The following is a 13,113-nucleotide window of genomic DNA, read 5'->3' on the forward strand; positions in this document are numbered from 1 at the left end:
GTAAAAGTACTAGTTATGCAGACTGATCCATATCAGAATAATATGTATTACTTTATTATATTATGAATATTTATGCAATAATGTGATTTTATAGCAGCTGGTAAGGTGGAGCTCATTTTATGTGTAACTTATGTATAACTAGAAGTATTCAATAAATAGACTGCAGTAAAAAATACAAATGTAGTGGAGTAGAAGTATGCAATTGCAGAAAATGGAAATACTCTAGTACCTTAAAATAATTAAGTTTAGATGAGTGTTTACATCAAAACACTGTAAATAATTAAACTGTCATGCGATTTTCACTATTATCGTCGACAAAGGAACTCACAACAATATTAAGGAGATAACTATGGAAAAATTGGCCCGTACATTGCAACACTAAAAATAATATACAGGCGTTTGGGAACTACATCATAGTACATTACGTTTAGATGAGATAAAGATAAGATGTACTTTATGATGGTACACGCAATCCAAGCAAATCTTCCTCCATCAGGGTTACATCATTATATATTATCATTACTGATGCAAGCAGCATTTTAATGTCGATGGTTGCGACGGAGCATATTCTACCTATTTACTATGCGGTGGTCTAACGACTGTAAAATAAGCATTTTACTTTAGATGCTCAATCTAAACCTCCTACATAATAAAAAAAAATATCCAAGCATATTTTTTAAACTGATTGTATGTTGTGTATGTAAAATGGATCTGGTACCTTATACGTGTAGTGGAGTAAAAGGTATAATAAGAATAATTCAATTACAAAATAACTGATAATTGTACTTAAATACAGTAATTCAGTTTGTGAACCATAATACTGTTTACCACTGACATTTGATTAAATAAATAAAATGATTTTCCAATAATGTATGGATCATAACAGATCTATATATTGCGGTTCTATGTCAGGCTTGCGAAATCACGCCCAACAGCACCCCTAGCGTCACTAAAATGTCATTACACATTTCACAACATAAAGTGAATTTCAACAGACGCTTCTAATTGACTCTAATTAGCAGGCATTACAGTAGTTATGATAAAGTGGCTGTACTACATTTAATTTCGCTTCAGATGATGATAAAGGCAGAATTAATGAAAACTTGCAAAGAACGAAAAGACGCAGGAACAGCAACACAGACAACACGACCAGGTAAGATACAGCTCACAGTGCGGGACAAATCTTAGATAAACCAGATTTCAGAGAGAAACCGAAAACAAAAAGAACAAGGAAACATGTTTTCTTACCTCTGGACGGGTGTTCAGTAAACGGAAAGCCCACCTCCACTGGAAGAGAGACGGACAGGACGGAGAGAGCATGCCGCCTGTCACCCTCTTCCTCCGGGCTGTCAGTCAGTCAGGAGCACCGGGCTGCCACCGGGTGTTTGTGTGAGTGAGTGTGTGAGTGAGTGAGTGTGTGTGTGTGTGTGTGTGTGTGTGTGTGTGTGTGTGTGTGTGTGTGTGTGTGTGTGTGTGTGTGTGTGTGTGTGTGTGTGTGTGTGTGTGTGTGTGTGTGAGAGAGAGAGAGAGACTGCGTGAGAAAGAAGAGAGAGAGAGAAAGAAAAAAAAAGAGAGAGAGAGAGAGATTAGACTACAGTATTTAAGGTTAAAGTAATCAATATGCATTAAAAAAATTCTCAGAGTATGTTATGATAGAATATTATATGATTCTGTTTTATCACAAACAATAGCCTACATGAAAGCACTACCACAATTATCTGACCATTTAATCAATGCAGACATCAAAAAACGAAGTTTGGAGTTTTTATCAACATGTTATTAGTGTCTGGATCTTTTGACCAGACATTTAACATATTATCTTGATTTGAATGTAAAATAGGAATTAAACAAATGTGAACTTCACTCCAGTCGGTCTGTCTGGTGTTCAGTGTAAGGCGTATTCAAATAGCAGTATGTCATGGCTGTGGGATTATAACACCATGGAAATCATGGAGTTTTAACATAATACCTGCCATGCCTCCTGTAGTCACTCAGTCAGCTGTCCCATGAGGAGGAGGCGGGTCAGGGGGCTCAGGTGAGGTCCAGTCCCCCGTCTTCACCTCCGTCCACTCCGTAATGGACATTTCCTCTATGATAATCTGAACCTGGAGAACAGAAAAATCAGCAAAATCTCATTTAAAACAGATTTTTGTAACAGTTCTATTGCATTACAAATCATAAACCACCATAATATGCACAATTACAGAACAACAGGATATTCATAATGTGAATAAGAATAGATATTTTGAGTGATTTTTGATTTTTTTTTTAAACCAATTGAAATATAAGATTTGAGTTTTAAAGGCTAATTTTGGCATAATCAATACACATTTTTTGACTAATTTAACTATTGTTCCTTAATTAGTTTGCTCATTTACATATTATAGTATTATAATATTACAGTTTTGTAAATACTTCCTTAAAGCACCAGAAATCGTCCTAAAATATGATCACATATTGATGATTTACTGCTGGAAATGTTTGATTTCGGCAGTTTTCCCCACGTATACTTCTCAAACATTCAATCATTCAGACATTGTTAAGAAAAGAGAGAGAAGCCTTCATGCAGTCTGCAGTAATGAAGACGGGCAGAGTTGTTTCGCAGTGATGCTCTGAGAATATAATGATGAAATGTTTCGCAGTATGTTTGATTGGCACACTTTACATGACGCCAAGCTAAACACGCATTATGGAAATGTATTCATAGCACTTTGGCTTATATGCTCAACAGTAAACACACACACACACACACACACACACACACACACACACACACACATACACACACGCACACACACACACACATACACACACACACACACACACACACACACACACACACACACACACACACACGCACACACAACAGGATGGTGTTGTTATGGTTGCTGCAGAGCCCCCAGAGACAATGAGGAGAGACACAGAGAGAATACTGAGGAAGATGAACTTGACCTTTATGATGTCTTGGTGAGGAAGGGTTGGGGGCATGTTGGTACTTATGAATCTATAATGAACCTCTGCTATATGTGTGTATGTGTGTGTGTGTGTGTGTGTGTGTGTGTGTGTGTGTGTGTGTGTGTGTGTGTGTGTGTGTGTGTGTGTGTGTGTGTGTGTGTGTGTGTGTGTGTGTGTGTGTGTGTGTGTGTGTGTGTGTGTGTGTGTGTGTGTGTGTGTGTGTGTGTGTGTGTGTGTGTGTGTGTGTGTGTGTGTGTGTGTGTGTGTGTGTGTGTGTGTGTAGCAAAGGTCTGAGCTCTGAGCTGAAGGAAGGTCATCACACAGGGGGGGCACTAACACACCTGCATGCTCCTTCTTTCTCGTTCTGTATCCGTCAATATACGTACTATTCTATATCAACTATACTATTGACTTCGGTAACTATGAGTTACAAATACTCTCACTTGCTTTAAAGGGGCCCTATTGTGATTATGTTCAGGTTCATATTTGTATTTAATGTCTCTACTGTGACATGTCTACATGCTTTAATGTTCAAAAAGCTCTTTATTTTGCTCATCCTGTGCTGCAGCACCTTTTTTCACTCTCTGCTCTGATTGGTTAGCTGGTCAACCGCTTAGAGATGTCCCGCCCCTTAGCCTATCACTTTTAATGTGTTGGAGCCATAGACTGTATATATAAGCGAGCGCTAGCCAATAGAAGCGCCAGGGTATTGTAATGTCATTATGTTTAAGGGCTGTAAACAAAGGAGTCCAATGGAACCTTTGGGATTTTTTTCTTTCCAGACAAATTAATAACTTATATAAAACACTACTATTTTATGTAATATATTATTAATTTCGGTTTCTATACCTTATGTTAATGTTATTTTAATGTCTATATTCCTTATTTGTAAAGCCTGTTGTGCTACACTTTGTATAAAAGGTGCTATACGAATAAAATGTATTATTATTTGTATTATTATCAATTCAGAGTAGAAAATGTGAAACTGACACAGGTTACATCGTGACATCAACACTTATTGGTTTTATTTGAATGAGAGGATGACTCCTTGCTCAAATTGAAAGCTGACCTTTAACATGAACAGCAGTCCCCTTTAAACACTGCCCTGACCTGTCACAGCAGGAAAAGGCCCAGGTGTCACTAATAACATTAACATGGCTCTGTTGTATTCAAGTGTCTCAGGGAAACCATGACAGACTGACAGCGAGGCAGCACAACACCAGGAGGCTGAAACTGAAGCAGCTAAATGTAATCCAGACACCATTATCTTCATTATTTATTATATTTTGACTTCTGTCGTATCCAAATATCTATTGTGGGTAAAGATTACAAACCAATGAACAGGACTGCTGTATGTGTGCTTGTACCGAGGCCATTAAACCCAACACAAAAAGAAAAGCAAATCAATGACTTGGACTCCTTTATTCCAAAAGTGGACTTCTAAATATGTTTTCAATTAAATTAAAGTGATGAATTATGTTGATTATTCAAGGGCGTTTCAGTCTCAGCTGAATTTCCAGAGAATGCACAAACATCACAACAAAATCGATGTATTCATATCCGTCGCAAAAACTGTCTCCAAAAACAAACAAACAAAGAAACGAATTGGTAGCACTTAAAGTGTTTAGCCTCTTCAATACGAATGCACCAGCACCAATGGTTTGACTTATTACAAGTAAGTATATATATATGTTCTGAGTTTCTATCTTCATGCTTTAGTGCATTTATTATAAGTCACTTTGGATAAAAGCATTGTACTTTAATATGAAATGACATATACTGTGGTCGAAGATATTCTCTTTATAACCCATTCTCTACTGATTAAAGGCTTTATCATTGTTTCACTTCCTGTGCATTCTAACAGATTCTAGCATACTCATTGTATGTGTTGCAGAAAATGAACATTAAGTAATACAAAGCAACAGGTAATTATATTGTCAATACATGAGCGATCTATCTCCATCGACTGATGACCCTTGCTAGCTAGTCTCCACAAAAGGACAAAGAGCCCCGTGAATTACTCTCCAAATATTGTCAAGTATGTGATGAAAACAACCATCCAGCGAAGATAAAAGTGGATTATTAATTCTTAAATTGAAGCAGCCTCCTTTAGACTATTGAGACGGAGCTTTTTGTCAGTGTGTGGGTCCAGCTCAGGGGTCCCTTTGTTCCAGCTGCCACAGCAGATTTGGGCGTCTGTACGGAGGCCTGTCAGAAACAGGCTTATCTCTTGGGGGCCTCCCAGCACAAAGACCCATTTAGATACTCACAGAGAGTGAAATCTTCATTATATACCTCTTGAAAGAGAAACAGACCTCTTGCTCTTCAAGTAAATTAATTGGAGACAAGTATTTTTGCTTGGCTGCACTGAGAGCTCCAAAACAAAGGAAAGGGATACTCTTGTACAGTGACTCCCTTTTATAATGTCGGACATTTATGGGAGATATCGATGTTTTCAGGTCTTTTTGTGAATTAAGACACATTGACATTGAGAGATGAAGCTTATCTCGTAATCCTACAACTCAGTAATGTTCTTCTTTTTCTTTAAATACACCAAGTTGCACTTTATGTGAAATAAAGAATACATATCAAGCGTTTCCATCCACGCATTGTCCATTCACATATCTCTATATCATCCATCCCTCCATGCACCTATCCATCCGTCCATCTGCTTGCCTTTCCCAGCCATGCCTGCAGTAAGAGTGTCAGTATATCTGCCATGGCGTCCTGCTGATGTGTATTGTGATGGGGCTGAATACTCCAGCTACCAATATGGCCTGCACCAATACTGGATTAGCCACAGTGGATTAGCTGCCTGCCCTCCTGCTGCTTATTCAAATATTGTTTCACGTATTGTCATCATCGGGGCAGAGCTCTGGCCCAGTAGCCCTTCAAGCTACAGAATATTCTCAAAGAAAACCCACAATAAATGTCCATTTCCCCCCCCCCCCCTACAAAAGCGTTTGATTTCATTTTTTTTTAGCGATGGATGGTTTTGGAAGGAAACGTCGATTGGGTTTCGGAAAGCGTCTGCATCCGTAGGAAAAAAAAGGAGGATGGAAAGATGATGGAAAGCAAGAACCCAAAACCAGGGCCGAAATCAGGCATGAAAGCGTGCCTTGATCTTTGATACATGGTGTTCTTCTTATTCTCCCCTCTCTCCCTTTTCTCCCTTTCACCCTCATACACTTGGGAGTCAAGGCAATTGATGTGCTGCCTTTGATGGCAAAGAGAGGCCTATATTAACGGGCAAAAAGACCATGATGAAAGGGCGCTGAGAAAAAAGAAAGAAAATGGGTAGAAAATGTGTTATTAGAAAGAATGGCAACTCATGATAAATACTTGGGGATGGGGTGATGGAAACCAGACGTCGGGGCGTTGAGGGTTTTGATGGTTTAACGGGAGCGGAGGAGAGGCTAAGGGTGGACGGAAAGCTTACCGTGCTAGCCCGGCGGTGATGGTGCCGGTGGAGGATGTTGGCTTGGTGGTTCCAGTTTGTCATCCTGGTGGTCATCCTGTTAGAAAAAGGGAAGTGAAAACCATTGGCGGGTTCCTCCTGGAGATCCGGAGGTCTGGACGCCAGTGGACGTCCCACAACAGGAGCAGTCGCCATCTTTGTCCCGTTGTTGTCTTGGATATCCTCTCCTGCGTCTTCATCCCTCCCTCTCTGCTTTGATCATGCCTCCCTCCCTTGCTCTCTGCCGTATGACATCATCACGCAGCGGTATCGACGAGCATCAAAGAAAAAAACCTCTGGGCAGATCTGTGCCTCCGTGCATTTGAAAGGGTTTTGTAAATATGGAGTCCTGTAACCCCCCCCTTGAGCTCCCCGCAACCACTGTTCTCCTCTCCCAGCAGATTGGATGGTTTATTTGTCCAATACAAAACTAAACACACACCCACACCACCCATCTCAGACGGGTTGTATCCCGAGGCCCCCTGCTGTGCCTGTAGCGTTTGATGATGTGTTCAACGGATTTATTCATCCCAAAGCTTGTTGCTACCGTTTCTTTTCCACGCCTTCTCTTCAAGCTGTTGCAACAACCACAACTGTGTCCTTTGGTCAACTTTGTGGATAAATGACAGTTAATTCCTGATCTTGTAAAACTCCTCCTTGAGTGGCGGCCCCTCCTTCCTCCCACTTTGACGCTCATCCCCTGCTCTTTCTCTCTTACCTCTTACAGCTGGTCGCCACCATTTCCAATCCTGTTAAAAGTTGTATGTCCTCTGGAGGAGCCCTTCTGTCTGTCTGTCATCTGCCTGAAAATCACATATACATGTTTCACTGTCACACTCTCAATCCTCCGCAGCAGCTGTTGTCCAATCCAGTGAGGGGATGTTCCCCCCCGAAAAAAACACACACAACATTAACAACAGAATGAGCAGAGTTTGACCAAACATTAAATATTAGCAAACAGAATAGAGCCAAACAACTTGTTTTTACTACTTTTAGCATTCGTTTCATTAAGAGTTACCAAAGAGTATCTGACCTTCAAAGATAAAGAACAGAAATAGTGAATTTATGAAAAAAAGTGTATTAATTTTTCAAGCGAGTTGTCATACTGGGTAACATAGAAAAGTATTAAACTAATATTATATATTTTTTTAAGAATAAATGCTAATTAACAATGTTAGTTATTGCTTTAGAAGTCTGTATAAAAGCTCAAAAAACGTATCTTAGTAAAACCAGAATCTTCTACAGAGGGTCCTCAGAGACACTAGAGGAGGGGCTGCCAAATTAAGGATAATTTCGGGTTTGATATTGTTTTTATTGTTTTTCACATCTCAAATATGTCTGTAAATAACCCTAACCCTAACCCTAACCCTAACCCTAACCCTAATCCAAAAATAGATTTTCCTATTTATCGTCATTTACAAAACATTGATGATGGTCCAACATTATGAGACCCCATGCGATCACATCAACCATAGTTAAATCATTGCGCAGCACCTATTCTTAACAGCGAACTTGTTATCTACAGCAAAGTATTAATGTTTTGATGGCTTTGTATCGTTTGCAACATAAAAATGCATGTTCATACATGCCACTTTTGGCCTTCCCTCTCGCTAAAATGCCCAGTTTATAATCCAATTTGAATGTATAAATATGCAGTCCATCTCTGCTCCATCTCCCTTTCAGCTAGGGGTCCTTAAAAAACGTTCTTCTCAACTCCTCCATACCGAGCTGCAAGGTCTTCGGGCAACCTGAACGTCTTAACAAAGTAGACTGAGTGTTTACAGAGATGTCACACTGAAGGTGACAGCAAGGTACTACACTTTGTTTCATATATATCTGAACACACTACTATGGATGGCTCCTTTTTTAAATGTGTATTCTTTCCTCTCCCTGTTTGTAATGAGGTGCCCAGTTATGACGCACACAAACACACAGTCACATTCATTATATTTAGAGAGAAATAAAGATGTACTGTGCAGCCTACAGATGTGCAGGGATATACATACGGAGGCGTGTGGCGCAGTGGGTAGAGCCTTGGTGTTGGGATGAAGGGGTAACAGGTTCAAACCCCACTGCAGTCAGCATGTCGTTGTGTCCCTGAGACACTTCCCCCCAAATTGCTCCTGTGGGGATTGCCCACAGTATTGAGTATGTAAGTTGTTTTGGATAAAAGCGTCTAACAAGTAACATGTAATGTAATAACCAAATTATGAAAAGAGACATTGAAATCAAAATGGTTAATTACTTCCAATTTATGACCAGTCTTGTCTCGGTCAGTGCAGTTTTTCTTTATCTGGCATACTGATACTAATTGAGTTAATTAATTAAGCTTTTTTTTCTAGGACTCTTTGGTCACAGTAGGTGTCTCAAGTGTTGCTTTGAAAACTCACATGTCAAAGTCTTGACCCAAGTAGACAACATCTGTTGATTGTCATTCAACTCAACATGACGCATTATTGTTAGACGACCGTGAACGGTTCCAGTGTTTTACGCTCTTTAGCCTTCAGTACATTGTATATCTATTCATACAAGTATACAGCAAGTCACTTAGGTTTGATCAAAGCATCACATTGTTTAGATTTTTTACTTAAAAATCTGTCTAAATGTCTAAATCTAAAATGTCTAAGCGCAGAGGGGACCGTGCTTTCTCTGCTGCCGCCCCTAAACTGTGGAACGACCTGCCCTTGCTAATCAGACAGGCTCCCACACTGTCGGTTTTTAAATCCCGTCTTAAAACCCACCTCTTCTCCTTAGCATTCGTAAACAAGTAGATTGTTGCTTTAATTTGCTTTCAGTGGTCTATTGTTTTTATTATATGGCTGTTCTTTATTAATTTTTTTATTGTTACGTTTATTCTGGTTTGTTTTGTGTTTGTATCTTTTATTTTAAATGTATTTATTTTATGTTTTGTGAGCTGAGCTGTGTGGTTTTATATTTTATATATCGCTCTGTACAGCACTTTGGTCTTGAGGTTTTAAAGTGCTATATAAATAAAGTTGGATTGGATTGGATTGGATTCAAAAGAGCTACCAAGTGTACTTTTCCTTTTTTATTATTATTAGGTCTACTGGAGGCAAACTGAATGAGATGAAGAACAGTGTTTCTCTGAACTCATCTACTCTTTCAGATTAACATTGAAATAAAAAACTCACTATGCTGCATTTAAGATTTATTTGAATTGCATTGTACATGTGCACCTAATAAAGGGGCCACTGTGTGTATTTTGCCTGTAGACTCCTAACAATTGTATTGGCTTCAATTACATCTTGAGTTCTTTCTGTGTGAAGGATAATCCAGACAAGTCTCTTTAGTGAAACATGTCCTGCTCTGATCATTGGAAAGTTAAAAGAAGTAATTAAACCTTTTTAGAGTCGTCACACAGCTGATGTCCCAGTTCCACCTCCTCTCCTTAGTTTCCTATTCTTCAATTTTTTGTTTACGTCTTTTCACTGCACGCCGTCCGGCTGCCTCTCCTCCCCCACGGCCCCTCTCCTGTCTAACTAATTGTCAAGGTCCTTGTTAGCATTATGCAAAAATGCGTCTCTCTGCAGCAAAAGCCACACAAATAATATGGAAAACAACCTCAGCGAGGATTACACCGCTGATAAGAATGAGTTAGTGTGTGTGTGTGTGTGTGTGTGTGTGTGTGTGTGTGTGTGTGTGTGTGTGTGTGTGTGTGTGTGTGTGTGTGTGTGTGTGTGTGTGTGTGTGTCTGGTTCTATTGAGAGGAAAAACAGCTCCTGAATTTGTTGATCACTCCCGCTTTTTCCTCACCCTTCAGTTTCGTAGCTTTCCTAAAAACCTCTTGTAAACAGTCATTAACATTCAAACAGCAACATCATCCCAGGTATTAGGGAAACTAATTTCACAACATTAATAGACCTCTTGTTGCAAAAAATGCCCCCTTATTGCCTCCACAAATTACATCCCCATAATCCCAATCAACTAAATCCGTCTGCTGATTGCTCTTCTCTGCAGGGACCAATACGAATGAGTGTTTGGGATCAATACGAGCACTCTTGGCCTACCTGTAGGATTGTTGGGGTAACGGCTAATAGCAGCCGGCTGACAGGCTGTAGAGCGTTGATAAGCATTTCTCATTACACATTCCCATTCACCTAGCTGGCAGCCACACACACACACACACACACACACACACACACACACACACACACACACACACACACACACACACACACACACACACACACACACACACACACACACACACACACACACACACACACACACACACACACACACACACACACACACACATACTCCGACTGAGAGAGAAATAGATGTCCTCCGAACCAAATTCCCATTGCAACAATAGATACATAAATAAATAAATCCTTGGTGTGCATCACAAACTGACACCTAGGGATGGACGAAATACCAGAAAAGCCTCCTTGTACAATAGCTCTGCAGTAAATACATGTTTGACAAAGCTCTTAATCGCTTGCTGTTGTTGCTGTTAGACGATTGGGTTCTCAGTGGTCATTTTTGAGGGCATACTTTTTATCAGACAAACACAGAATCCAGTGTCCATCAGTTAATGTTGGTCTGTTTCCAACAACATTTACTGAGCTTTGACAAGGGAAAGCAGCCGTGCTTTGTCCGTCTCCAGGACTTTTAAGAATTAACTCTAACTATTTGCAGCTCTTGGTTCTCCGCAAAGTCATGCAATCTAATTTAATTCAGAAATACAAATGCAGTCCATGTAACATTGCATTGTATTTTGCAAGGGTGTGTTTTTTGGTTTAACTGTTGATTTGGGCGAGAAAATACGTGTTATTTTTTCTCTCGTAGTCTTGATTTATGGACAAACAATGTGTGCACTTTTTGTTGATAATTGAATTATTCCAGACAATAAACTTAAAGTAATAGTTGTATGAATGGGATTTAAAGGCAACATAGTAGTCATAAGACAAGCAGCTTTACCACACCAGGCAATTAAAGGAAAAACATGTTCTCAAACAGTTTCTAACTCTGAGTAAAGCGGTCCATCATAAAATATGTTTATGCCAAAATTGGAACAGCTTCAGTTGAAGATGTACAATAAACAGTATATTCGGGAGTGAATTATCAGTAGCACTTTCCAATAAGACTACCCGTATAAAGGGTCTACGAATAGTTTGTAATTCATTTATTAATTAGGTTGTGAACACTTTATAAATCATTAATAAGCTTTTATAAGACATGAGATAAACAGGGCGACTGTGACCGGTTGCTTGCCAAATAGTGAGCCCACATTTATCTGTACTGCTAAGCCTTATATTGGCTACCTAGCTTACTTCCTCTTCTTCATCAGCCAGCATCCTTAGTGTCTGTTGTTCACTGAGTTGATTCTCCCCCATCCATCTGGATGTTTCTTGGCATCTCTTTATGACCATTTATGAATGAGTTACTAACATTTACAACTGCCAAAAGGGAGCCTTATTGTAAAGTGTGAAACACATCACCATCTATTGTGAGTCACTAACATTTTTAAACTGAAAGGGTGCGTTGTTTTAAAGTTTAATACACATGTCCATTTATGAATGAGTTATAACATTCACACTGACCTCATACACATTTTTCACATGAAATGCAAAGTAAGAACCAAGCAAAACATTTTATTCACACATGAAGAAAATCAGGACTCAAAGTAATGACTGTTAGAATAACTGATACACATAAAAGCTTTTCATTACATGACATGTCATTTGTTAGACGCTTTTATCCAAAGCGACTTACATACATTCAGTACTGTGCACATCCCCACAGGAGCAATTTGGGGTGAAGTGTCTTCCTCAGGGACACAACGACATGCTGACTGCAGTGGGGTTTGAACTTGATTCAAAGTCCAGCACTCTATCCACTTAGCCACAGCCGCCGTCTTTTCTCAGACATAAATGAAAGAGTTGGTAAGACATAATGGTACTCAGACTGGAAAGGCTTTGTGTATATCCTTGAACAAGCGTCCAAGAAGTCCATCAGGGTGAGCAGAGCCAAGCCAAGATGACCATTCAAGAACCTTGAGGTGTTCCTCCAACAAACTCTCTGTATGGTTTCCTCTCAGTCTACGGACATGTCCTTTGACGGTTGACCAAGCTCTTTCTGTATGTTGAGTATGACTGCCAGTCTGGGGGTTCACAGGTATGGTGTAGTGGTTGTACCCCATGTTACTCAGCACTCTCCTAATCAGAGGGGCAAGGTGGCATCTTGATCGTTGCTCCACTAGTTTCAACACTAGTCTCCGCCTTTTGTCTTTAACATTCGGAAGACCCATTTCTTCCTTCTCCAGGTATGTCCAAAGCGTCCACGTGCATACTAACACAAAATAAATCATAACATCATCTTAGTTAACAACAAAATGCACACAAATTACAGTACACATTGTTGCACATCATGTTTCAAAATGCCATTCTTGTTCATTGCATTGTATAACATGGTTTAAGGATCATTATACAGTAATGGTCCATATTGATTTCTTTTGTGGTTGTATTCTCTTGTAGGCCTATAAGAAAGCCCAGTCTATAACTGCCGAACATAGGAACTGGGTACAGTACCTTCTCCCAGACTCAAAATAGTTTACTTTATTGGTATTACCAATGCTTACTATTACATTAAATTGTATTTGATTAGCTGACTCAAAACATAAGCAACACATACATAAAGTACTCAAATTTCACTTACCGCAAAACCGCATTCATGCA

The sequence above is a fragment of the Notothenia rossii genome, assembly GCF_949606895.1.
Source record: "Notothenia rossii genome assembly, chromosome: 1".
NCBI classification, from domain to species: Eukaryota; Metazoa; Chordata; class Actinopteri; order Perciformes; family Nototheniidae; genus Notothenia; species Notothenia rossii.